Genomic DNA, 23,244 nt, shown 5'->3' with positions numbered 1-23,244 from the left:
GATCTTTGTCCCCAAACTGTAGTATGGCTTTTTTATGGCGGTTTTGGAGCAGTAGCTTCTTCCTTGCTGAGCGGCCTCTCGGGTTATGTCGATATAGGACTCGTTTGCCTGTGGATATAGACCATTTTGTACCTGTTTCCTCCAGCATCTTCACAAGGTCCTTTGCTGTTGTTCTGGGATGGATTTGCACTTTTCGACCCAAAGTACGTTCATCTCTAGGAGAGAGAACGCGTCTCCTTCCTGAGCGGTATGACGCCTGTGTTTGTCCCCAAACTGTAGTATGGCTTTTTTATGGCGGTTTTGGAGCAGTATCTTCTTCCTTGCTGAGCGGCCTCTCGGGGTATGTCGATATAGGACTCGTTTGCCTGTGGATATAGACCATTTTGTACCTGTTTCCTCCAGCATCTTCACAAGGTCCTTTGCTGTTGTTCTGGGATGGATTTGCACTTTTCGACCCAAAGTACGTTCATCTCTAGGAGAGAGAACGCGTCTCCTTCCTGAGCGGTATGACGCCTGCGTGGTCCCATGGTGTTTATACTTGCGTACTATTGTTTCTACAGATGAGCGAGGTACCTTCAGGCGTTTGGAAATTGCTCCCAAGGAGGAACCAGACTTGTGGAGGTCTACATTTTTTTCTGAGGTCTTGGCTGATTTCCTTTGCTTTTCCCATGGAGTCAAGCAAAGAGGCACTGAGTTTGAAGGTAGGCCTTGAAATACATCTGCAGGTACACCTCCAATTGACTCAAAGGATGTCAATTAGCCTATCAGAAGCTTCTAAAGCCATGACATCATTTTCGGGAATTTTACAAACTGTTTAAAGGCACAGCCAACTTAGTGTATGTAAACTTCTGGCCCACTGAATTTGTGATACAGTGAATTATAAGTGAAATAATCCCTCTGTAAACAATTGTTGGAAAAATTACTTGTGTCATGCACAAAGTAGATGTCCTAACCGACTGCCAAAACTATTGTTTGTTAGCAAGAAATGTGTGGAGGGGTTGACAAACAGGTTTTAATGACTCCAGCCTAAGTGGATGGAAACTTACGACTTCAACTATATGTACCATTTCAAACTGGGAAACGAATTACACTGTAGTACCCTTCCCTGGTGTTCTAGTGGTTAGGATTCGGCGCTCTCACCGCCGCGTCCCGGGTTTGATTCCTGGTCAGGGAACTACTCTTTTGCTACATGTTTACTTGAACAACCTTTCACAATGATTACAGGTTATCGCACATTTGTACCAGCTCACACTTGGAACCGATTTGCACTGTCGTACCCTTCCCTGGTGGTCTAGTGGTTAGGATTCGGCGCTCTCACCGCCGCGGCCCGGGTTCGATTCCCGGTCAGGGAAATAGTCTATGCTCCTTGTTTACTTGTGCAACCTGTCACTATGAATTTAGTAGGTTGTCGCACATATGTACCACTTCAAATTGCAAACCGATTTGCCCTGCTGTGTCCTTCCCAGGTGTTCTAGTGGTGCACCAGACCCTCCTGCAGCAAAGCAACCCCACAACATTATGGTGTTCTTCGGCTTGAAATCCTCCCCTTTTTCCCTCCAAACATAACAATGGTCATTATGGCCAAACAGTTCGATTTTTGTTTCATCAGACCAGAGGACATTTCTCCAAAAACTAGGATCTTTGTCCCCAAACTGTAGTATGGCTTTTTTATGGCGGTTTTGGAGCAGTAGCTTCTTCCTTGCTGAGCGGCCTCTCGGGGTATGTCGATATAGGACTCGTTTGCCTGTGGATATAGACCATTTTGTACCTGTTTCCTCCAGCATCTTCACAAGGTCCTTTGCTGTTGTTCTGGGATGGATTTGCACTTTTCGACCCAAAGTACGTTCATCTCTAGGAGAGAGAACGCGTCTCCTTCCTGAGCGGTATGACGCCTGCGTTTGTCCCCAAACTGTAGTATGGCTTTTTTATGGCGGTTTTGGAGCAGTAGCTTCTTCCTTGCTGAGCGGCCTCTCGGGGTATGTCGATATAGGACTCGTTTGCCTGTGGATATAGACCATTTTGTACCTGTTTCCTCCAGCATCTTCACAAGGTCCTTTGCTGTTGTTCTGGGATGGATTTGCACTTTTCGACCCAAAGTACGTTCATCTCTAGGAGAGAGAACGCGTCTCCTTCCTGAGCGGTATGACGCCTGCGTCATACCATGGTGTTTATACTTGCGTACTATTGTTTCTACAGATGAGCGTGGTACCTTCAGGCGTTTGGAAATTGCTCCCAAGGAGGAACCAGACTTGTGGAGGTCTACATTTTTTTCTGAGGTCTTCCCTGATTTCCTTTGCTTTTCCCATGGAGTCAAGCAAAGAGGCACTGAGTTTGAAGGGAGGCCTTGAAATACATCTACAGGTACACCTCCAATTGACTCAAAGGATGTCAATTAGCCTATCAGAAGCTTATAAAGCCATGACATCATTTTCGGGAATTTTACAAACTGTTTAAAGGCACAGCCAACTTATTGTATGTAAACTTCTGGCCCACTGAATTTGTGATACAGTGAATTATAAGTGAAATAATCCCAATGTAAACAATTGTTGGAAAAATGACTTGTGTCATGCACAAAGTAGATGTCCTAACCGTCTGCCAAAACTATCGTTTGTTAGCAAGAAATGTGGGGAGGTGTTGACAAACAGGTTTTAATGACCCCAGCCTAAGTGGATGGAAACTTACGAGTTCAACTATATGTACCATTTCAATCTGGAAAACGAATTGCACTGTAGTACCCTTCCCTGGTGGCCTAGTGGTTAGGATTCGGCGCTCTCTCTGCCGCGCCCCGGGTGCGATTCCCGGTCAGGGAACTACTCTTTTGCTACATGTTTACTTGTACAACCTGTCACAATGAATATAGAAGGTTATCGCACATATGTACCAGCTCACACTTGGAACCGATTTGCACTGTTGTACCCTTCCCTGGTGGTCTAGTGGTTAGGATTCGGTGCTCTCACCGCCGCGGCTCGGGTTCGATTCCCGGTTAGGGAAATAGTCTATGCTCCTTGTTTACTTGTGCAACCTGTCACTATGAATTTAGTAGGTTGTCGCACATATGTACCACTTCAAATTGCAAACCGATTTGCACTGCAGTGTCCTTCCCAGGTGTTCTAGTGGTGCACCATACCCTCCTGCAGCAAAGCACCCCCACAACATGATGGTGTTCTTCGGCTTGAAAGCCTCCCCCTTTTCCCTCCAAACATAACAATGGTCATTATGGCCAAACAGTTCGATTTTTGTTTCATCAGACCAGAGGACATTTCTCCAAAAACTAGGATCTTTGTCCCCAAACTGTAGTATGGCTTTTTTATGGCGGTTTTGGAGCAGTAGCTTCTTCCTTGCTGAGCGGCCTCTCGGGGTATGTCGATATAGGACTCGTTTGCCTGTGGATATAGACCATTTTGTACCTGTTTCCTCCAGCATCTTCACAAGGTCCTTTGCTGTTGTTCTGGGATGGATTTGCACTTTTGACCCAAAGTACGTTCATCTCTAGGAGAGAGAACGCGTCTCCTTCCTGAGCGGTATGACGCCTGCCTCATACCATGGTGTTTATACTTGCGTACTATTGTTTCTACAGATGAGCGAGGTACCTTCAGGCGTTTGGAAATTGCTCCCAAGGAGGAACCAGACTTGTGGAGGTCAACATTTTTTTTCTGAGGTCTTGCCTGATTTCCTTTGCTTTTCCCATGGAGTCAAGCAAAGAGGCACTGAGTTTGAAGGTAGGCCTTGAAATACATCTACAGGTACACCTCCAATTGACTCAAAGGATGTCAATTAGCCTATCAGAAGCTTCTAAAGCCATGACATCATTTTCGGGAATTTTACAAACTGTTTAAAGGCACAGCCAACTTAGTGTATGTAAACTTCTGGCCCACTGAATTTGTGATACAGTGAATTATAAGTGAAATAATCCCTCTGTAAACAATTGTTGGAAAAATTACTTGTGTCATGCACAAAGCAGATGTCCTAACCGACTGCCAAAACTATCGTTTGTTAGCAAAAAATGTGTGGAGGGGTTGACAAACAGGTTTTAATGACTCCAGCCTAAGTGGATGGAAACTTACGACTTCAACTATATGTACCATTTCAAACTGGGAAACGAATTGCACTGTAGTACCCTTCCCTGGTGGTCTAGTGGTTAGGATTCGGCGCTCTCACCGCCGCGGCCCGGGTTCGATTCCTGGTCAGGGAAATACTCTTTTGCTACATGTTTACTTGTACAACCTGTCACAATGAATATAGAAGGTTATCGCACATATGTACCAGCTCACACTGAGAACCAATTTGCACTGTATTATCCTTCCCTGGTGGTCTAGTGGTTAGGATTCGGCGCTCTCACCGCCGCGGCCCGGGTTTGATTCCCGGTCAGGGAAATAGTCTATGCTCCTTGTTTACTTGTGCAACCTGTCACTATGAATTTAGTAGGTTGTCGCACATATGTACCACTTCAAATTGCAAACCGATTTGCCCTGCAGTGTCCTTCCCAGGTGTTCTAGTGGTGCAGCAGACCCTCCTGCAGCAAAGCACCCCCACAACATGATGGTGTTCTTCGGCTTGAAAGCGTCCCCTTTTCCCTCCAAACATAACAATGGTCATTATGGCCAAACAGTTCGATTTTTGTTTCATCAGACCAGAGGACATTTCTCCAAAAACTAGGATCTTTGTCCCCAAACTGTAGTATGGCTTTTTTATGGCGGTTTTGGAGCAGTAGCTTCTTCCTTGCTGAGCGGCCTCTCGGGGTATGTCGATATAGGACTCGTTTGCCTGTGGATATAGACCATTTTGTACCTGTTTCCTCCAGCATCTTCACAAGGTCCTTTGCTTTTGTTCTGGGATGGATTTGCACTTTTCGACCCAAAGTACGTTCATCTCTAGGAGAGAGAACGCGTCTCCTTCCTGAGCGGTATGACGCCTGCGCCATACCATGGTGTTTATACTTGCGTACTATTGTTTCTACAGATGAGCGAGGTACCTTCAGGCGTTTGGAAATTGCTCCCAAGGAGGAACCAGACTTGTGGAGGTCTACATTTTTTTCTGAGGTTTTGCCTGATTTCCTTTGCTTTTCCCATGGAGGCAAGCAAAGAGGCACTGAGTTTGAAGGTAGACCTTGAAATACATCTACAGTTACACCTCCAATTGACTCAAAGGATGTCAATAAGCCTATCAGAAGCTTCTAAAGCCATGACATCATTTTCAGGAATTTTACAAACTGTTTAAAGGCACAGCCAACTTTGTGTATGTAAACTTCTGGCCCACTGAATTTGTGATACAGTGAATTATAAGTGAAATAATCCCTCTGTAAACAATTGTTGGAAAAATTACTTGTGTCATGCACAAAGTAGATGTCCTAACCGACTGCCAAAACTATCGTTTGTTAGCAAGAAATGTGGGGAGGTGTTGACAAACAGGTTTTAATGACCCCAGCCTAAGTGGATGGAAACTTACGACTTCAACTATATGTACCATTTCAAACTGGGAAACGAATTGCACTGTAGTACCCTTCCCTGGTGGTCTAGTGGTTAGGATTCGGCACTCTCACCGCCGCGTCCCGGGTTTGATTCCTGGTCAGGGAACTACTCTTTTGCTACATGTTTACTTGAACAACCTGTCACAATGAATACAGAAGGTTATCGCACATATGTACCAGCTCACACTTGGAACCGATTTGCACTGTCGTACCCTTCCCTGGTGGTCTAGTGGTTAGGATTCGGCGCTCTCACCGCTGTGGCCCGGGTTCGATTCCCGGTCAGGGAACTACTCCATTGCTACATGTTTACTTGTACAACCTGTCACAATGAATATAGAAGGTTATCGCACATATGTACCAGCTCACGCTTGGAACCGGTTTGCACTGTAGTACCCTTCCCTGGTCGTCTAGTGGTTAGGATTCGGCGCTCTCACCGCCGCGGCCCGGGTTTGATTCCCGGTCAGGGAACTACTCTTTTGCTACATGTTTACTTGTGCAACCTGTCACAATGAATATAGAAGGTTATCGCACATATGTACCAGCTCACACTGGGAACCGATTTGCACTGTAGTACCCTTCCCTGGTGGTCTAGTGGTTAGGATTCGGCGCAAAAACTAGGTTATTGCAAAAACTAGGATCTTTGTCCCCAAACTGTAGTATGGCTTTTTTATGGCGGTTTTGGAGCAGTAGCTTCTTCCTTGCTGAACGGCCTCTCGGGGTATGTCGATATAGGACTCGTTTGCCTGTGGATATAGACCATTTTGTACCTGTTTCCTCCAGCATCTTCACAAGGTCCTTTGCTGTTGTTCTGGGATGGATTTGCACTTTTCGACCCAAAGTACGTTCATCTCTAGGAGAGAGAACGCGTCTCCTTCCTGAGCTGTATGACGCCTGCGTGGTCCCATGGTGTTTATACTTGCGTACTATTGTTTCTACAGATGAGCGAGGTACCTTCAGGCGTTTGGAAATTGCTCCCAAGGAGGAACCAGACTTGTGGAGGTCTACATTTTTTTCTGAGGTCTTGCCTGATTTCCTTTGCTTTTCCCATGGAGTCAAGCAAAGAGGCACTGAGTTTGAAGGTAGGCCTTGAAATACATCTACAGGTACACCTCCAATTGACTCAAAGGATGTCAATTAGCCTATCAGAAGCTTCTAAAGCCATGACATCATTTTCGGGAATTTTACAAACTGTTTAAAGGCACAACCAACTTAGTGTATGTAAACTTCTGGCCCACTGAATTTGTGATACAGTGAATTATAAGTGAAATAATCCCAATGTAAACAATTGTTGGAAAAATGACTTGTGTCATGCACAAAGTAGATGTCCTAACCGTCTGCCAAAACGATCGTTTGTTAGCAAGAAATGTGTGGAGGGGTTGACAAACAGGTTTTAATGACTCCAGCCTAAGTGGATGGAAACTTACGACTTCAACTAAATGTACCATTTCAAACTGGGAAACGAATTGCACTGTAGTACCCTTCCCTGGTGGTCTAGTGGTTAGGATTCGGCGCTCTCACCGCCGCGGCCCGGGTTCGATTCCTGGTCAGGGAACTACTCTTTTGCTACATGTTTACTTGTACAACCTGTCACAATGAATATAGAAGGTTATCGCACATATGTACCAGCTCACACTGAGAACCAATTTGCACTGTATTATCCTTCCCTGGTGGTCTAGTGGTTAGGATTCGGCGCTCTCACCGCCGCGGCCCGGGTTTGATTCCCGGTCAGGGAAATAGTCTATGCTCCTTGTTTACTTGTGCAACCTGTCACTATGAATTTAGTAGGTTGTCGCACATATGTACCACTTCAAATTGCAAACCGATTTGCCCTGCAGTGTCCTTCCCAGGTGTTCTAGTGGTGCAGCATACCCTCCTGCAGCAAAGCACCCCCACAACATGATGGTGTTCTTCGGCTTGAAAGCGTCCCCCTTTCCCTCCAAACATAACAATGGTCATTATGGCCAAACAGTTCGATTTTTGTTTCATCAGACCAGAGGACATTTCTCCAAAAACTAGGATCTTTGTCCCCAAACTGTAGTATGGCTTTTTTATGGCGGTTTTGGAGCAGTAGCTTCTTCCTTGCTGAGCGGCCTCTCGGGGTATGTCGATATAGGACTCGTTTGCCTGTGGATATAGACCATTTTGTACCTGTTTCCTCCAGCATCTTCACAAGGTCCTTTGCTTTTGTTCTGGGATGGATTTGCACTTTTCGACCCAAAGTACGTTCATCTCTAGGAGAGAGAACGCGTCTCCTTCCTGAGCGGTATGACGCCTGCGCCATACCATGGTGTTTATACTTGCGTACTATTGTTTCTACAGATGAGCGAGGTACCTTCAGGCGTTTGGAAATTGCTCCCAAGGAGGAACCAGACTTGTGGAGGTCTACATTTTTTTTCTGAGGTTTTGCCTGATTTCCTTTGCTTTTCCCATGGAGTCAAGCAAAGAGGCACTGAGTTTGAAGGTAGACCTTGAAATACATCTACAGTTACACCTCCAATTGACTCAAAGGATGTCAATAAGCCTATCAGAAGCTTCTAAAGCCATGACATCATTTTCAGGAATTTTACAAACTGTTTAAAGGCACAGCCAACTTTGTGTATGTAAACTTCTGGCCCACTGAATTTGTGATACAGTGAATTATAAGTGAAATAATCCCTCTGTAAACAATTGTTGGAAAAATTACTTGTGTCATGCACAAAGTAGATGTCCTAACCGACTGCCAAAACTATCGTTTGTTAGCAAGAAATGTGGGGAGGTGTTGACAAACAGGTTTTAATGACCCCAGCCTAAGTGGATGGAAACTTACGACTTCAACTATATGTACCATTTCAAACTGGGAAACGAATTGCGCTGTAGTACCCTTCCCTGGTGGTCTAGTGGTTAGGATTCGGCACTCTCACCGCCGCGTCCCGGGTTTGATTCCTGGTCAGGGAACTACTCTTTTGCTACATGTTTACTTGAACAACCTGTCACAATGAATACAGAAGGTTATCGCACATATGTACCAGCTCACACTTGGAACCGATTTGCACTGTCGTACCCTTCCCTGGTGGTCTAGTGGTTAGGATTCGGCGCTCTCACCGCTGTGGCCCGGGTTCGATTCCCGGTCAGGGAACTACTCTTTTGCTACATGTTTACTTGTACAACCTGTCACAATGAATATAGAAGGTTATCGCACATATGTACCAGCTCACGCTTGGAACCGATTTGCACTGTAGTACCCTTCCCTGGTCGTCTAGTGGTTAGGATTCGGCGCTCTCACCGCCGCGGCCCGGGTTTGATTCCCGGTCAGGGAACTACTCTTTTGCTACATGTTTACTTGTGCAACCTGTCACAATGAATATAGAAGGTTATCGCACATATGTACCAGCTCACACTGGGAACCGATTTGCACTGTAGTACCCTTCCCTGGTGGTCTAGTGGTTAGGATTCAGACGCAAAAACTAGGTTATTGCAAAAACTAGGATCTTTGTCCCCAAACTGTAGTATGGCTTTTTATGGCGGTTTTGGAGCAGTAGCTTCTTCCTTGCTGAGCGGCCTCTCGGGGTATGTCGATATAGGACTCGTTTGCCTGTGGATATAGACCATTTTGTACCTGTTTTCTCCAGCATCTTCACAAGGTCCTTTGCTGTTGTTCTGGGATGGATTTGCACTTTTCGACCCAAAGTACGTTCATCTCTAGGAGAGAGAAGCGTCTCCTTCCTGAGCTGTATGACGCCTGCGTGGTCCCATGGTGTTTATACTTGCGTACTATTGTTTCTACAGATGAGCGAGGTACCTTCAGGCGTTTGGAAATTGCTCCCAAGGAGGAACCAGACTTGTGGAGGTCTACATTTTTTCTGAGGTCTTGCCTGATTTCCTTTGCTTTTCCCATGGAGTCAAGCAAAGAGGCACTGAGTTTGAAGGTAGGCCTTGAAATACATCTACAGGTACACCTCCAATTGACTCAAAGGATGTCAATTAGCCTATCAGAAGCTTCTAAAGCCATGACATCATTTTCGGGAATTTTACAAACTGTTTAAAGGCACAACCAACTTAGTGTATGTAAACTTCTGGCCCACTGAATTTGTGATACAGTGAATTATAAGTGAAATAATCCCAATGTAAACAATTGTTGGAAAAATGACTTGTGTCATGCACAAAGTAGATGTCCTAACCGTCTGCCAAAACGATCGTTTGTTAGCAAGAAATGTGTGGAGGGGTTGACAAACAGGTTTTAATGACTCCAGCCTAAGTGGATGGAAACTTACGACTTCAACTAAATGTACCATTTCAAACTGGGAAACGAATTGCACTGCAGTACCCTTCCCTGGTGGTCTAGTGGTTAGGATTCGGCGCTCTCACCGCCGCGGCCCGGGTTCGACTCCCGATTTCCACTGTAGTACCCTTCCCTGGTGGTTCGACTCCCAGTTCGACTCCTGATTTGCACTGTAGTACCCTTCCCTGGTGGTCTAGTGGTTAGGATTCGGTGCTCTCACCTCTGCGGCCCGGGTTCGATTCCCGGTCAGGGAACTACTCTTTTGCTACATGTTTACTTGTACAACCTGTCACAATGAATATAGAAGGTTATCGCACATATGTACCAGCTCACACTGAGAACCGATTTGCACTTTATTATCCTTCCCTGGTGGTCTAGTGGTTAGGATTCGGTGCTCTCACCGCCGCGGACCTGGTTTGATTCCCGGTCAGGGAAATAGTCTATGCTCCTTGTTTACTTGTGCAACCTGTCACTATGAATTTAGTAGGTTGTCGCACATATGTAACACTTCAAATTGCAAACCGATTTGTCCTGCAGTGTCCTTCCCAGGTGTTCTAGTGGTGCACCAGACCCTCCTGCAGCAAAGCACCCCCACAACATGATGGTGTTCTTCGGCTTGAAAGCCTCCCCCTTTTCCCTCCAAACATAACAATGGTCATTATGGCCAAACAGTTCGATTTTTGTTTCATCAGACCAGAGGACATTTCTCCAAAAACTAGGATCTTTGTCCCCAAACTGTAGTATGGCTTTTTTTATGGCGGTTTTGGAGCAGTATCTTCTTCCTTGCTGAGCGGCCTCTCGGGGTATGTCGATATAGGACTCGTTTGCCTGTGGATATAGACCATTTTGTACCTGTTTCCTCCAGCATCTTCACAAGGTCCTTTGCTGTTGTTCTGGGATGGATTTGCACTTTTCGACCCAAAGTACGTTCATCTCTAGGAGAGAGAACGCATCTCCTTCCTGAGCGGTATGACGCCTGCGTGGTCCCATGGTGTTTATACTTGCGTACTATTGTTTCTACAGATGAGCGAGGTACCTTCAGGCGTTTGGAAATTGCTCCCAAGGAGGAACCAGACTTGTGGAGGTCTACATTTTTTTCTGAGGTCTTGGCTGATTTCCTTTGCTTTTCCCATGGAGTCAAGCAAAGAGGCACTGAGTTTGAAGGTAGGCCTTGAAATACATCTACAGGTACACCTCCAATTGACTCAAAGGATGTCAATTAGCCTATCAGAAGCTTCTAAAGCCATGACATCATTTTCGGGAATTTTACAAACTGTTTAAAGGCACAGCCAACTTAGTGTATGTAAACTTCTGGCCCACTGAATTTGTGATACAGTGAATTATAAGTGAAATAATCCCTCTGTAAACAATTGTTGGAAAAATTACTTGTGTCATGCACAAAGTAGATGTCCTAACCGACTGCCAAAACTATCGTTTGTTAGCAAGAAATGTGTGGAGGTGTTGACAAACAGGTTTTAATGACTCCAGCCTAAGTGGATGGAAACTTACGACTTCAACTATATGTACCATTTCAAACTGGGAAACGAATTACACTGTAGTACCCTTCCCTGGTGGTCTAGTGGTTAGGATTCGGCACTCTCACTGCCGCGTCCCGGGTTTGATTCCTGGTCAGGGAACTACTCTTTTGCTACATGTTTACTTGAACAACCTGTCACAATGAATACAGAAGGTTATCGCACATATGTACCAGCTCACACTTGGAACCGATTTGCACTGTCGTACCCTTCCCTGGTGGTCTAGTGGTTAGGATTCGGCGCTCTCACCGCTGTCGCCTGGGTTCGATTCCCGGTCAGGGAACTACTCCATTGCTACATGTTTACTTGTACAACCTGTCACAATGAATATAGAAGGTTATCGCACATATGTACCAGCTCACGCTTGGAACCGATTTGCACTGTAGTACCCTTCCCTGGTCGTCTAGTGGTTAGGATTCGGCGCTCTCACCGCCGCGGCCCGGGTTCGATTCCCGGTCAGGGAACTACTCTTTTGCTACATGTTTACTTGTGCAACCTGTCACAATGAATATAGAAGGTTATCGCACATATGTACCAGCTCACACTGGGAACCGATTTGCACTGTAGTACCCTTCCCTGGTGGTCTAGTGGTTAGGATTCGGCGCAAAAACTAGGTTATTGCAAAAACTAGGATCTTTGTCCCCAAACTGTAGTATGGCTTTTTTATGGCGGTTTTGGAGCAGTAGCTTCTTCCTTGCTGAACGGCCTCTCGGGGTATGTCGATATAGGACTCGTTTGCCTGTGGATATAGACCATTTTGTACCTGTTTTCTCCAGCATCTTCACAAGGTCCTTTACTGTTGTTCTGGGATGGATTTGCACTTTTCGACCCAAAGTACGTTCATCTCTAGGAGAGAGAACGCGTCTCCTTCCTGAGCTGTATGACGCCTGCGTGGTCCCATGGTGTTTATACTTGCGTACTATTGTTTCTACAGATGAGCGAGGTACCTTCAGGCGTTTGGAAATTGCTCCCAAGGAGGAACCAGACTTGTGGAGGTCTACATTTTTTTCTGAGGTCTTGCCTGATTTCCTTTGCTTTTCCCATGGAGTCAAGCAAAGAGGCACTGAGTTTGAAGGTAGGCCTTGAAATACATCTACAGGTACACCTCCAATTGACTCAAAGGATGTCAATTAGCCTATCAGAAGCTTCTAAAGCCATGACATCATTTTCGGGAATTTTACAAACTGTTTAAAGGCACAACCAACTTAGTGTATGTAAACTTCTGGCCCACTGAATTTGTGATACAGTGAATTATAAGTGAAATAATCCCAATGTAAACAATTGTTGGAAAAATGACTTGTGTCATGCACAAAGTAGATGTCCTAACCGTCTGCCAAAACGATCGTTTGTTAGCAAGAAATGTGTGGAGGGTTGACAAACAGGTTTTAATGACTCCAGCCTAAGTGGATGGAAACTTACGACTTCAACTAAATGTACCATTTCAAACTGGGAAACGAATTGCACTGTAGTACCCTTCCCTGGTGGTCTAGTGGTTAGGATTCGGCGCTCTCACCGCCGCGGCCCGGGTTCGACTCCCGATTTCCACTGTAGTACCCTTCCCTGGTGGTTCGACTCCCAGTTCGACTCCTGATTTGCACTGTAGTACCCTTCCCTGGTGGTCTAGTGGTTAGGATTCGGTGCTCTCACCGCTGCGGCCCGGGTTCGATTCCCGGTCAGGGAACTACTCTTTTGCTACATGTTTACTTGTACAACCTGTCACAATGAATATAGAAGGTTATCGCACATATGTACCAGCTCACACTGAGAACCGATTTGCACTTTATTATCCTTCCCTGGTGGTCTAGTGGTTAGGATTCGGTGCTCTCACCGCCGCGGACCTGGTTTGATTCCCGGTCAGGGAAATAGTCTATGCTCCTTGTTTACTTGTACAACCTGTCACAATGAATATAGAAGGTTATCGCACATATGTACCAGCTCACACTTGGAACCGATTTGCACTGTCGTACCCTTCTCTGGTGGTCTAGTGGTTAGGATTCGGCGCTCTCACCGCCGCGGCCCGGGTTCGATTCCCGGTCAGGGAAATAGTCTATGCTCCTTGTTTACTTGTGCAACCTGTCACTATGAATTTAGTAGGTTGTCGCACATATGTACCACTTCAAATTGCAAACCGATTTGCCCTGCTGTGTCCTTCCCAGGTGTTCTAGTGGTGCACCAGACCCTCCTGCAGCAAAGCAACCCCACAACATTATGGTGTTCTTCGGCTTGAAATCCTCCCCTTTTTCCCTCCAAACATAACAATGGTCATTATGGCCAAACATTTCGATTTTTGTTTCATCAGACCAGAGGACATTTCTCCAAAAACTAGGATCTTTGTCCCCAAACTGTAGTATGGCTTTTTTATGGCGGTTTTGGAGCAGTAGCTTCTTCCTTGCTGAGCGGCCTCTCGGGGTATGTCGATATAGGACTCGTTTGCCTGTGGATATAGACCATTTTGTACCTGTTTCCTCCAGCATCTTCACAAGGTCCTTTGCTGTTGTTCTGGGATGGATTTGCACTTTTCGACCCAAAGTACGTTCATCTCTAGGAGAGAGAACGCGTCTCCTTCCTGAGCGGTATGACGCCTGCGTTTGTCCCCAAACTGTAGTATGGCTTTTTTTATGGCGGTTTTGGAGCAGTAGCTTCTTCCTTGCTGAGCGGCCTCTCGGGGTATGTCGATATAGGACTCGTTTGCCTGTGGATATAGACCATTTTGTACCTGTTTCCTCCAGCATCTTCACAAGGTCCTTTGCTGTTGTTCTGGGATGGATTTGCATCGACCCAAAGTACGTTCATCTCTAGGAGAGAGAACGCGTCTCCTTTGAGCGGTATGACGCCTGCGTTTGTCCCCAAACTGTAGTATGGCTTTTTTATGGCGGTTTTGGAGCAGTAGCTTCTTCCTTGCTGAGCGGCCTCTCGGGGTATGTCGATATAGGACTCGTTTGCCTGTGGATATAGACCATTTTGTACCTGTTTCCTCCAGCATCTTCACAAGGTCCTTTGCTGTTGGTCTGGGATGGATTTGCACTTTTCGACCCAAAGTACGTTCATCTCTAGGAGAGAGAACGCGTCTCCTTCCTGAGCGGTATGACGCCTGCGTGGACCCATGGTGTTTATACTTGCGTACTATTGTTTCTACAGATGAGCGAGGTACCTTCAGGCGTTTGGAAATTGCTCCCAAGGAGGAACCAGACTTGTGGAGGTCTACATTTTTTTCTGAGGTCTTGGCTGATTTCCTTTGCTTTTCCCATGGAGTCAAGCAAAGAGGCACTGAGTTTGAAGGTAGGCCTTGAAATACATCTACAGGTACACCTCCAATTGACTCAAAGGATGTCAATTAGCCTATCAGAAGCTTCTAAAGCCATGACATCATTTTCGGGAATTTTACAAACTGTTTAAAGGCACAGCCAACTTAGTGTATGTAAACTTCTGGCCCACTGAATTTGTGATACAGTGAATTATAAGTGAAATAATCCCTCTGTAAACAATTGTTGGAAAAATTACTTGTGTCATGCACAAAGTAGATGTCCTAACCGACTGCCAAAACTATCGTTTGTTAGCAAGAAATGTGTGGAGGGGTTGACAAACAGGTTTTAATGACTCCAGCCTAAGTGGATGGAAACTTACCACTTCAACTATATGTACCATTTCAAACTGGGACACGAATTACACTGTAGTACCCTTCCCTGGTGTTCTAGTGGTTAGGATTCGGCGCTCTCACCGCCGCGTCCCGGGTTTGATTCCTGGTCAGGGAACTACTCTTTTGCTACATGTTTACTTGAACAACCTTTCACAATGATTACAGGTTATCGCACATATGTACCAGCTCACACTTGGAACCGATTTGCACTGTCGTACCCTTCCCTGGTGGTCTAGTGGTTAGGATTCGGCGCTCTCACCGCCGCGGCCCGGGTTCGATTCCCGGTCAGGGAAATAGTCTATGCTCCTTGTTTACTTGTGCAACCTGTCACTATGAATTTAGTAGGTTGTCGCACATATGTACCACTTCAAATTGCAAACTGATTTGCCCTGCTGTGTCCTTCCCAGGTGTTCTAGTGGTGCACCAGACCCTCCTGCAGCAAAGCAACCCCACAACATTATGGTGTTCTTCGGCTTGAAATCCTCCCCTTTTTCCCTCCAAACATAACAATGGTCATTATGGCCAAACAGTTCGATTTTTGTTTCATCAGACCAGAGGACATTTCTCCAAAAACTAGGATCTTTGTCCCCAAACTGTAGTATGGCTTTTTTATGGCGGTTTTGGAGCAGTAGCTTCTTCCTTGCTGAGCGGCCTCTCGGGGTATGTCGATATAGGACTCGTTTGCCTGTGGATATAGACCATTTTGTACCTGTTTCCTCCAGCATCTTCACAAGGTCCTTTGCTGTTGTTCTGGGATGGATTTGCACTTTTCGACCCAAAGTACGTTCATCTCTAGGAGAGAGAACGCGTCTCCTTCCTGAGCGGTATGACGCCTGCGTTTGTCCCCAAACTGTAGTATGGCTTTTTTATGGCGGTTTTGGAGCAGTAGCTTCTTCCTTGCTGAGCGGCCTCTCGGGGTATGTCGATATAGGACTCGTTTGCCTGTGGATATAGACCATTTTGTACCTGTTTCCTCCAGCATCTTCACAAGGTCCTTTGCTGTTGTTCTGGGATGGATTTGCACTTTTCAACCCAAAGTACGTTCATCTCTAGGAGAGAGAACGCGTCTCCTTCCTGAGCGGTATGACGCCTGCCTCATACCATGGTGTTTATACTTGCGTACTATTGTTTCTACAGATGAGCGAGGTACCTTCAGGCGTTTGGAAATTGCTCCCAAGGAGGAACCAGACTTGTGGAGGTCTACATTTTTTTCTGAGGTCTTGCCTGATTTCCTTTGCTTTTCCCATGGAGTCAAGCAAAGAGGCACTGAGTTTGAAGGTAGGCCTTGAAATACATCTACAGGTACACCTCCAATTGACTCAAAGGATGTCAATTAGCCTATCAGAAGCTTCTAAAGCCATGACATCATTTTCGGGAATTTTACAAACTGTTTAAAGGCACAGCCAACTTAGTGTATGTAAACTTCTGGCCCACTGAATTTGTGATACAGTGAATTATAAGTGAAATAATCCCTCTGTAAACAATTGTTGGAAAAATTACTTGTGTCATGCACAAAGCAGATGTCCTAACCGACTGCCAAAACTATCGTTTGTTAGCAAAAAATGTGTGGAGGGGTTGACAAACAGGTTTTAATGACTCCAGCCTAAGTGGATGGAAACTTACGACTTCAACTATATGTACCATTTCAAACTGGGAAACGAATTGCACTGTAGTACCCTTCCCTGGTGGTCTAGTGGTTAGGATTCGGCGCTCTCACCGCCGCGGCCCGGGTTTGACTCCCGATTTCCACTGTAGTACCCTTCCCTGGTGGTTCGACTCCCAGTTCGACTCCCGATTTGCACTGTAGTACCCTTCCCTGGTGGTCTAGTGGTTAGGATTCGTCGCTCTCACTGCTGCGGCCCGGGTTCAATTCACGGTCAGGGAACTAATCTTTTGCTACATGTTTACTTGTACAACCTGTCACAATGAATATAGAAGGTTATCGCACATATGTACCAGCTCACACTTGGAACCGATTTGCACTGTTGTACCCTTCCCTGGTGGTCTAGTGGTTAGGATTCGGCGCTCTCACCGCCGTGGCCCGGGTTCGATTCCCGGTCAGGGAACTACTCTTTTGCTACATCTTTACTTCTACAACCTGTCACAATGAATATAGAAGGTTATCGCACATATGTACCAGCTCACACTGAGAACCAATTTTCACTGTATTATCCTTCCCTGGTGGTCTAGTGGTTAGGATTCGGTGCTCTCACCGCCGCGGCTCGGGTTCGATTCCCGGTTAGGGAAATAGTCTATGCTCCTTGTTTACTTGTGCAACCTGTCACTATGAATTTAGTAGGTTGTCGCACATATGTACCACTTCAAATTGCAAACCGATTTGCCCTGCAGTGTCCTTCCCAGGTGTTCTAGTGGTGCACCATACCCTCCTGCAGCAAAGCACCCCCACAACATGATGGTGTTCTTCGGCTTGAAAGCCTCCCCCTTTTCCCTCCAAACATAACAATGGTCATTATGGCCAAACAGTTCGATTTTTGTTTCATCAGATCAGAGGACATTTCTCCAAAAACTAGGATCTTTGTCCCCAAACTGTAGTATGGCTTTTTTATGGCGGTTTTGGAGCAGTAGCTTCTTCCTTGCTGAGCGGCCTCTCGGGGTATGTCGATATAGGACTCGTTTGCCTGTGGATATAGACCATTTTGTACCTGTTTCCTCCAGCATCTTCACAAGGTCCTTTGCTTTTGTTCTGGGATGGATTTGCACTTTTCGACCCAAAGTACGTTCATCTCTAGGAGAGAGAACGCGTCTCCTTCCTGAGCGGTATGACGCCTGCCTCATACCATGGTGTTTATACTTGCGTACTATTGTTTCTACAGATGAGCGAGGTACCTTCAGGCGTTTGGAAATTGCTCCCAAGGAGGAACCAGACTTGTGGAGGTCTACATTTTTTTCTGAGGTCTTGCCTGATTTCCTTTGCTTTTCCCATGGAGTCAAGCAAAGAGGCACTGAGTTTGAAGGTAGGCCTTGAAATACATCTACAGGTACACCTCCAATTGACTCAAAGGATGTCAATTAGCCTATCAGAAGCTTCTAAAGCCATGACATCATTTTCGGGAATTTTACAAACTGTTTAAAGGCACAGCCAACTTAGTGTATGTAAACTTCTGGCCCACTGAATTTGTGATACAGTGAATTATAAGTGAAATAATCCCTCTGTAAACAATTGTTGGAAAAATTACTTGTGTCATGCACAAAGCAGATGTCCTAACCGACTGCCAAAACTATCGTTTGTTAGCAAAAAATGTGTGGAGGGGTTGACAAACAGGTTTTAATGACTCCAGCCTAAGTGGATGGAAACTTACGACTTCAACTATATGTACCATTTCAAACTGGGAAACGAATTGCACTGTAGTACCCTTCCCTGGTGGTCTAGTGGTTAGGATTCGGCGCTCTTACCGCCGCGGCCCAGGTTCGACTCCCGATTTCCACTGTAGTACCCTTTCCTGGTGGTTCGACTCCCAGTTTGACTCCTGATTTGCACTGTAGTACCCTTACCTGGTGGTCTAGTGGTTAGGATTCGGCGCTCTCTCGGGTTTGATTCCTGGTCAGGGAACTACTCTTTTGCTACATGTTTACTTGTACAACCTGTCACAATGAATACAGAAGGTTATCGCACATATGTACCAGCTCACACTTGGAACCGATTTGCACTGTCGTACCCTTCCCTGGTGGTCTAGTGGTTAGGATTCGGCGCTCTCACCGCCGCGGCCTGGGTTCGATTCCCGGTCAGGGAACTACTCTATTGCTACATGTTTACTTGTACAACCTGTCACAATGAATATAGAAGGTTATCGCACATATGTACCAGCTCACACTTGGAACCGATTTGCACTGTAGTACCCTTCCCTGGTGGTCTAGTGGTTAGGATTCGGCGCTCTCACCGCCGCGGCCCGGGTTCGATCCCCGGTCAGGGAACTACTCTTTTGCTACATGTTTACTTGTGCAACCTGTCACAATGAATATAGAAGGTTATCGCACATATGTACCAGCTCACACTGGGAACCGATTTGCACTGTAGTACCCTTCCCTGGTGGTCTAGTGGTTAGGATTCGGCGCAAAAACTAGGTTATTGCAAAAACTAGGATCTTTGTCCCCAAACTGTAGTATGGCTTTTTTATGGCGGTTTTGGAGCAGTAGCTTCTTCCTTGCTGAGCGGCCTCTCGGGGTATGTCGATATAGGACTCGATTGCCTGTGGATATAGACCATTTAGTACCTGTTTCCTCCAGCATCTTCACAAGGTCCTTTGCTGTTGTTCTGGGATGGATTTTCACTTTTCGACCCAAAGTACGTTCATCTCTAGGAGAGAGAACGCGTCTCCTTCCTGAGCGGTATGACGCCTACGTGGTCCCATGGTGTTTATACTTGCGTACTATTGTTTCTACAGATGAGCGAGGTACCTTCAGGCGTTTGGAAATTGCTCCCAAGGAGGAACCAGACTTGTGGAGGTCTACATTTTTTTCTGAGGTCTTGGCTGATTTCCTTTGCTTTTCCCATGGAGTCAAGCAAAGAGGCACTGAGTTTGAAGGTAGGCCTTGAAATACATCTACAGGTACACCTCCAATTGACTCAAAGGATGTCAATTAGCCTATCACAAGCTTCTAAAGCCAAGACATCATTTTCGGGAATTTTACAAACTGTTTAAAGGCACAGCCAACTTTGTGTATGTAAACTTCTGGCCCACTGAATTTGTGATACAGTGAATTATAAATGAAATAATCCCTCTGTAAACAATTGTTGGAAAAATGACTTGTGTCATGCACAAAGTAGATGTCCTAACCGACTGCCAAAACTATTGTTTGTTAGCAAGAAATGTGGGGAGGGGTTGACAAACAGGTTTTAATGACTCCAGCCTAAGTGGATGGAAACTTACGACTTCAACTATATGTACCATTTCAAACTGGGAAACGAATTGCACTGTAGTACCCTTCCCTGGTGGTCTAGTGGTTAGGATTCGATTCCCGGTCAGTGAACTGCTCTTTTGCTACATGTTTACGTGTGCAACCTGTCACAATGAATATAGAAGGTTATCGCACATATGTACCAGCTCACACTGGGAACCGATTTGAAATGTTGTACCCTTCCCTGGTGGTCTAGTGGTTAGGATTCGGCGCTCTCACCTGTCCGCGGCCCGGGTTCGAACCCCGGTCAGGGAACTACTCTTTTGCTACATGTTTACTTGTGCAACCTGTCACAATGAATATAGAAGGTTATCGCACATATGTACCAGCTCACACTGGGAACCGATTTGCACTGTAGTACCCTTCCCTGGTGGTCTAGTGGTTAGGATTCGGTGCAAAAACTAGGTTATTGCAAAAACTAGGATCTTTGTCCCCAAACTGTAGTATGGCTTTTTTATGGCGGTTTTGGAGCAGTAGCTTCTTCCTTGCTGAGCGGCCTCTAGGGGTATGTCGATATAGGACTCGATTGCCTGTGGATATAGACCATTTAGTACCTGTTTCCTCCAGCATCTTCACAAGGTCCTTTGCTGTTGTTCTGGGATGGATTTTCACTTTTCGACCCAAAGTACATTCATCTCTAGGAGAGAGAACGCGTCTCCTTCCTGAGCGGTATGACGCCTACGTGGTCCCATGGTGTTTATACTTGCGTACTATTGTTTCTACAGATGAGCGAGGTACCTTCAGGCGTTTGGAAATTGCTCCCAAGGAGGAACCAGACTTGTGGAGGTCTACATTTTTTCTGAGGTCTTGGCTGATTTCCTTTGCTTTTCCCATGGAGTCAAGCAAAGAGGCACTGAGTTTGAAGGTAGGCCTTGAAATACATCTACAGGTACACCTCCAATTGACTCAAAGGATGTCAATTAGCCTATCACAAGCTTCTAAAGCCAAGACATCATTTTCGGGAATTTTACAAACTGTTTAAAGGCACAGCCAACTTTGTGTATGTAAACTTCTGGCCCACTGAATTTGTGATACAGTGAATTATAAGTGAAATAATCCCTCTGTAAACAATTGTTGGAAAAATTACTTGTGTCATGCACAAAGTAGATGTCCTAACCGACTGCCAAAACTATTGTTTGTTAGCAAGAAATGTGGGGAGGGGTTGACAAACAGGTTTTAATGACCCCAGCCTAAGTGGATGGAAACTTACGAGTTCAACTATATGTACCATTTCAAACTGGGAATCGAATTGCACTGTAGTACCCTTCCCTGGTGGTCTAGTGGTTAGGATTCGGTGCTCTCACCGCCGCTGCCCGGGTTCGATTCCCAGTCAGGGAACTACTCTATTGCTACATGTTTACTTGTACAACCTGTCACAATTAATATAGAAGGTTATCACACATATGTACCAGCTCACACTTGGAACCGATTTGCACTGTCGTACCCTTCCCTGGTGGTCTAGTGGTTAGGATTCGGTGCTCTCACCGCCGCGGCCCGGGTTCGATTCCCGGTCAGGGAACTACTCTTTTGCTACATCTTTACTTGTACAACCTGTCACAATGAATATAGAAGGTTATCGCACATATGTACCAGCTCACACTGAGAACCAATTTGCACTATATTATCCTTCCCTGGTGGTCTAGTGGTTAGGATTCGGCGCTCTCACCGCCGTGCCCCGGGTTCGATTCCCGGTCAGGGAAATAGTCTATGCTCCTTGTTTACTTGTGCAACCTGTCACTATGAATTTAGTAGGTTGTCGCACATATGTACCACTTCAAATTGCAAACCGATTTGCCCTGCTGTGTCCTTCCCAGGTGTTCTAGTGGTGCACTAGACCCTCCTGCAGCAAAGCAACCCCACAACATGATGGTGTTCTTCGGCTTGAAATCCTCACCTTTTCCCTCCAAACATAACAATGGTCATTATGGCCAAACAGTTCGATTTTTGTTTCATCAGACCAGAGGACATTTCTCCAAAAACTAGGATCTTTGTCCCCAAACTGTAGTATGGCTTTTTTATGGCGGTTTTGGAGCAGTAGCTTCTTCCTTGCAGAGGAAGGAGCTTCCTTGCATTTCAAACTGGGAAACGAATTGCACTGTAGTACCCTTCCCTGGTGGTCTAGTGGTTAGGATTCGGCGCTCTCACCGCAGCGGCCCGGGTTTGACTCCCGATTTCCACTGTAGTACCCTTCCCTGGTGGTTTGACTCCCAGTTCGACTCCCGATTTGCACTGTAGTACCCTTCCCTGGTGGTCTAGTGGTTAGGATTCGGCGCTCTCACCGCTGCGGCCCGGGTTTGATTCATGGTCAGGGAACTAATCTTTTGCTACATGTTTACTTGTACAACCTGTCACAATGAATATAGAAGGTTATCGCACATATGTACCAGCTCACACTTGGAACCGATTTGCACTGTCGTACCCTTCCCTGTTGGTCTAGTGGTTAGGATTTGGCGCTCTCACCGCCGCGGCCCGGGTTCGATTCCCGGTCAGGGAACTACTCTTTTGCTACATCTTTACTTCTACAACCTGTCACAATGAATATAGAAGGTTATCGCACATATGTACCAGCTCACACTGAGAACCAATTTTCACTGTATTATCCTTCCCTGGTGGTCTAGTGGTTAGGATTCGGCGCTCTCACTGCCGCGGCTTGGGTTCGATTCCCGGTCAGGGAAATAGTCTATGCTCCTTGTTTACTTGTGCAACCTGTCACTATGAGTTTAGTAGGTTGTCGCACATATGTACCACTTCAAATTGCAAACCGATTTGCCCTGCAGTGTCCTTCCCAGGTGTTCTAGTGGTGCACCATACCCTCCTGCAGCAAAGCACCCCCACAACATGATGGTGTTCCCTAGTACCCTTCCCTAGTGGTCTACTACTCTTTTGCTACATGTTTACTTGTACAACCTGTCACAATTAATATAGGTTATCGCACATATGTACCAGCTCACACTTGGAACCGATTTGCACTGTAGTACCCTTCCCTGGTGGTCTAGTGGTTAGGATTCGGCGCTCTCACCGCCGCGGCCCGGGTTTGATTCCTGATCAGGGAACTACTCTTTTGCTACATGTTTACTTGTACAACCTGTCACAATGAATATAGAAGGTTATCGCACATATGTACCAGCTCACACTGAGAACTGATTTGCACTGTATTATCCTTCCCTGGTGGTCTAGTAGTTAGGATTCGGCGCTCTCACCGCCGCGGCCTGGGTTCGATGCACGGTCAGGGAAATAGTCTATGCTCCTTCTTTACTTCTGCAACCTGTCACAATGAATATAGAAGGTTATCGCACATATGTACCAGCTCACACTGGGAACTGATTTGCACTGCAGTGTCCTTCCCAGGTGTTCTAGTGGTGCACCAGACCCTCTTGCATCAAAGCACCCCCACAACATGATGGTGTTCTTCGGCTTGAAAGCCTCCCCC

General features: G+C 46.0%; 6 non-coding genes across 6 annotated transcripts; all 6 read left to right on the top strand.

Moving 5' to 3' along the window:
- Positions 1-1,280: 1,280 nt before the first annotated feature.
- trnae-cuc lies at positions 1,281-1,352 on the top strand. The gene has a single exon. It is a non-coding gene; the product is annotated as a tRNA-Glu (tRNA).
- A 13,766-nt stretch (positions 1,353-15,118) lies between these two features.
- trnae-cuc lies at positions 15,119-15,190 on the top strand. The gene has a single exon. It is a non-coding gene; the product is annotated as a tRNA-Glu (tRNA).
- Positions 15,191-16,891: 1,701 nt separating this feature from the next.
- On the top strand, positions 16,892-16,963 carry trnae-cuc. The gene has a single exon. It is a non-coding gene; the product is annotated as a tRNA-Glu (tRNA).
- Positions 16,964-18,758: 1,795 nt separating this feature from the next.
- Positions 18,759-18,830, top strand: trnae-cuc. Its single transcript has one exon. It is a non-coding gene; the product is annotated as a tRNA-Glu (tRNA).
- Positions 18,831-21,261: 2,431 nt separating this feature from the next.
- Positions 21,262-21,333, top strand: trnae-cuc. Its single transcript has one exon. It is a non-coding gene; the product is annotated as a tRNA-Glu (tRNA).
- Positions 21,334-21,442: 109 nt separating this feature from the next.
- On the top strand, positions 21,443-21,514 carry trnae-cuc. The gene has a single exon. It is a non-coding gene; the product is annotated as a tRNA-Glu (tRNA).
- Positions 21,515-23,244: the final 1,730 nt, after the last annotated feature.

The sequence above is a fragment of the Oncorhynchus gorbuscha genome, unplaced genomic scaffold (assembly GCF_021184085.1).
Source record: "Oncorhynchus gorbuscha isolate QuinsamMale2020 ecotype Even-year unplaced genomic scaffold, OgorEven_v1.0 Un_scaffold_2669, whole genome shotgun sequence".
Classification (NCBI taxonomy): Eukaryota; Metazoa; Chordata; class Actinopteri; order Salmoniformes; family Salmonidae; genus Oncorhynchus; species Oncorhynchus gorbuscha.
Note: the sequence above shows the minus strand (reverse complement) of the source record. Positions and strands in the feature narration are given on the sequence as shown.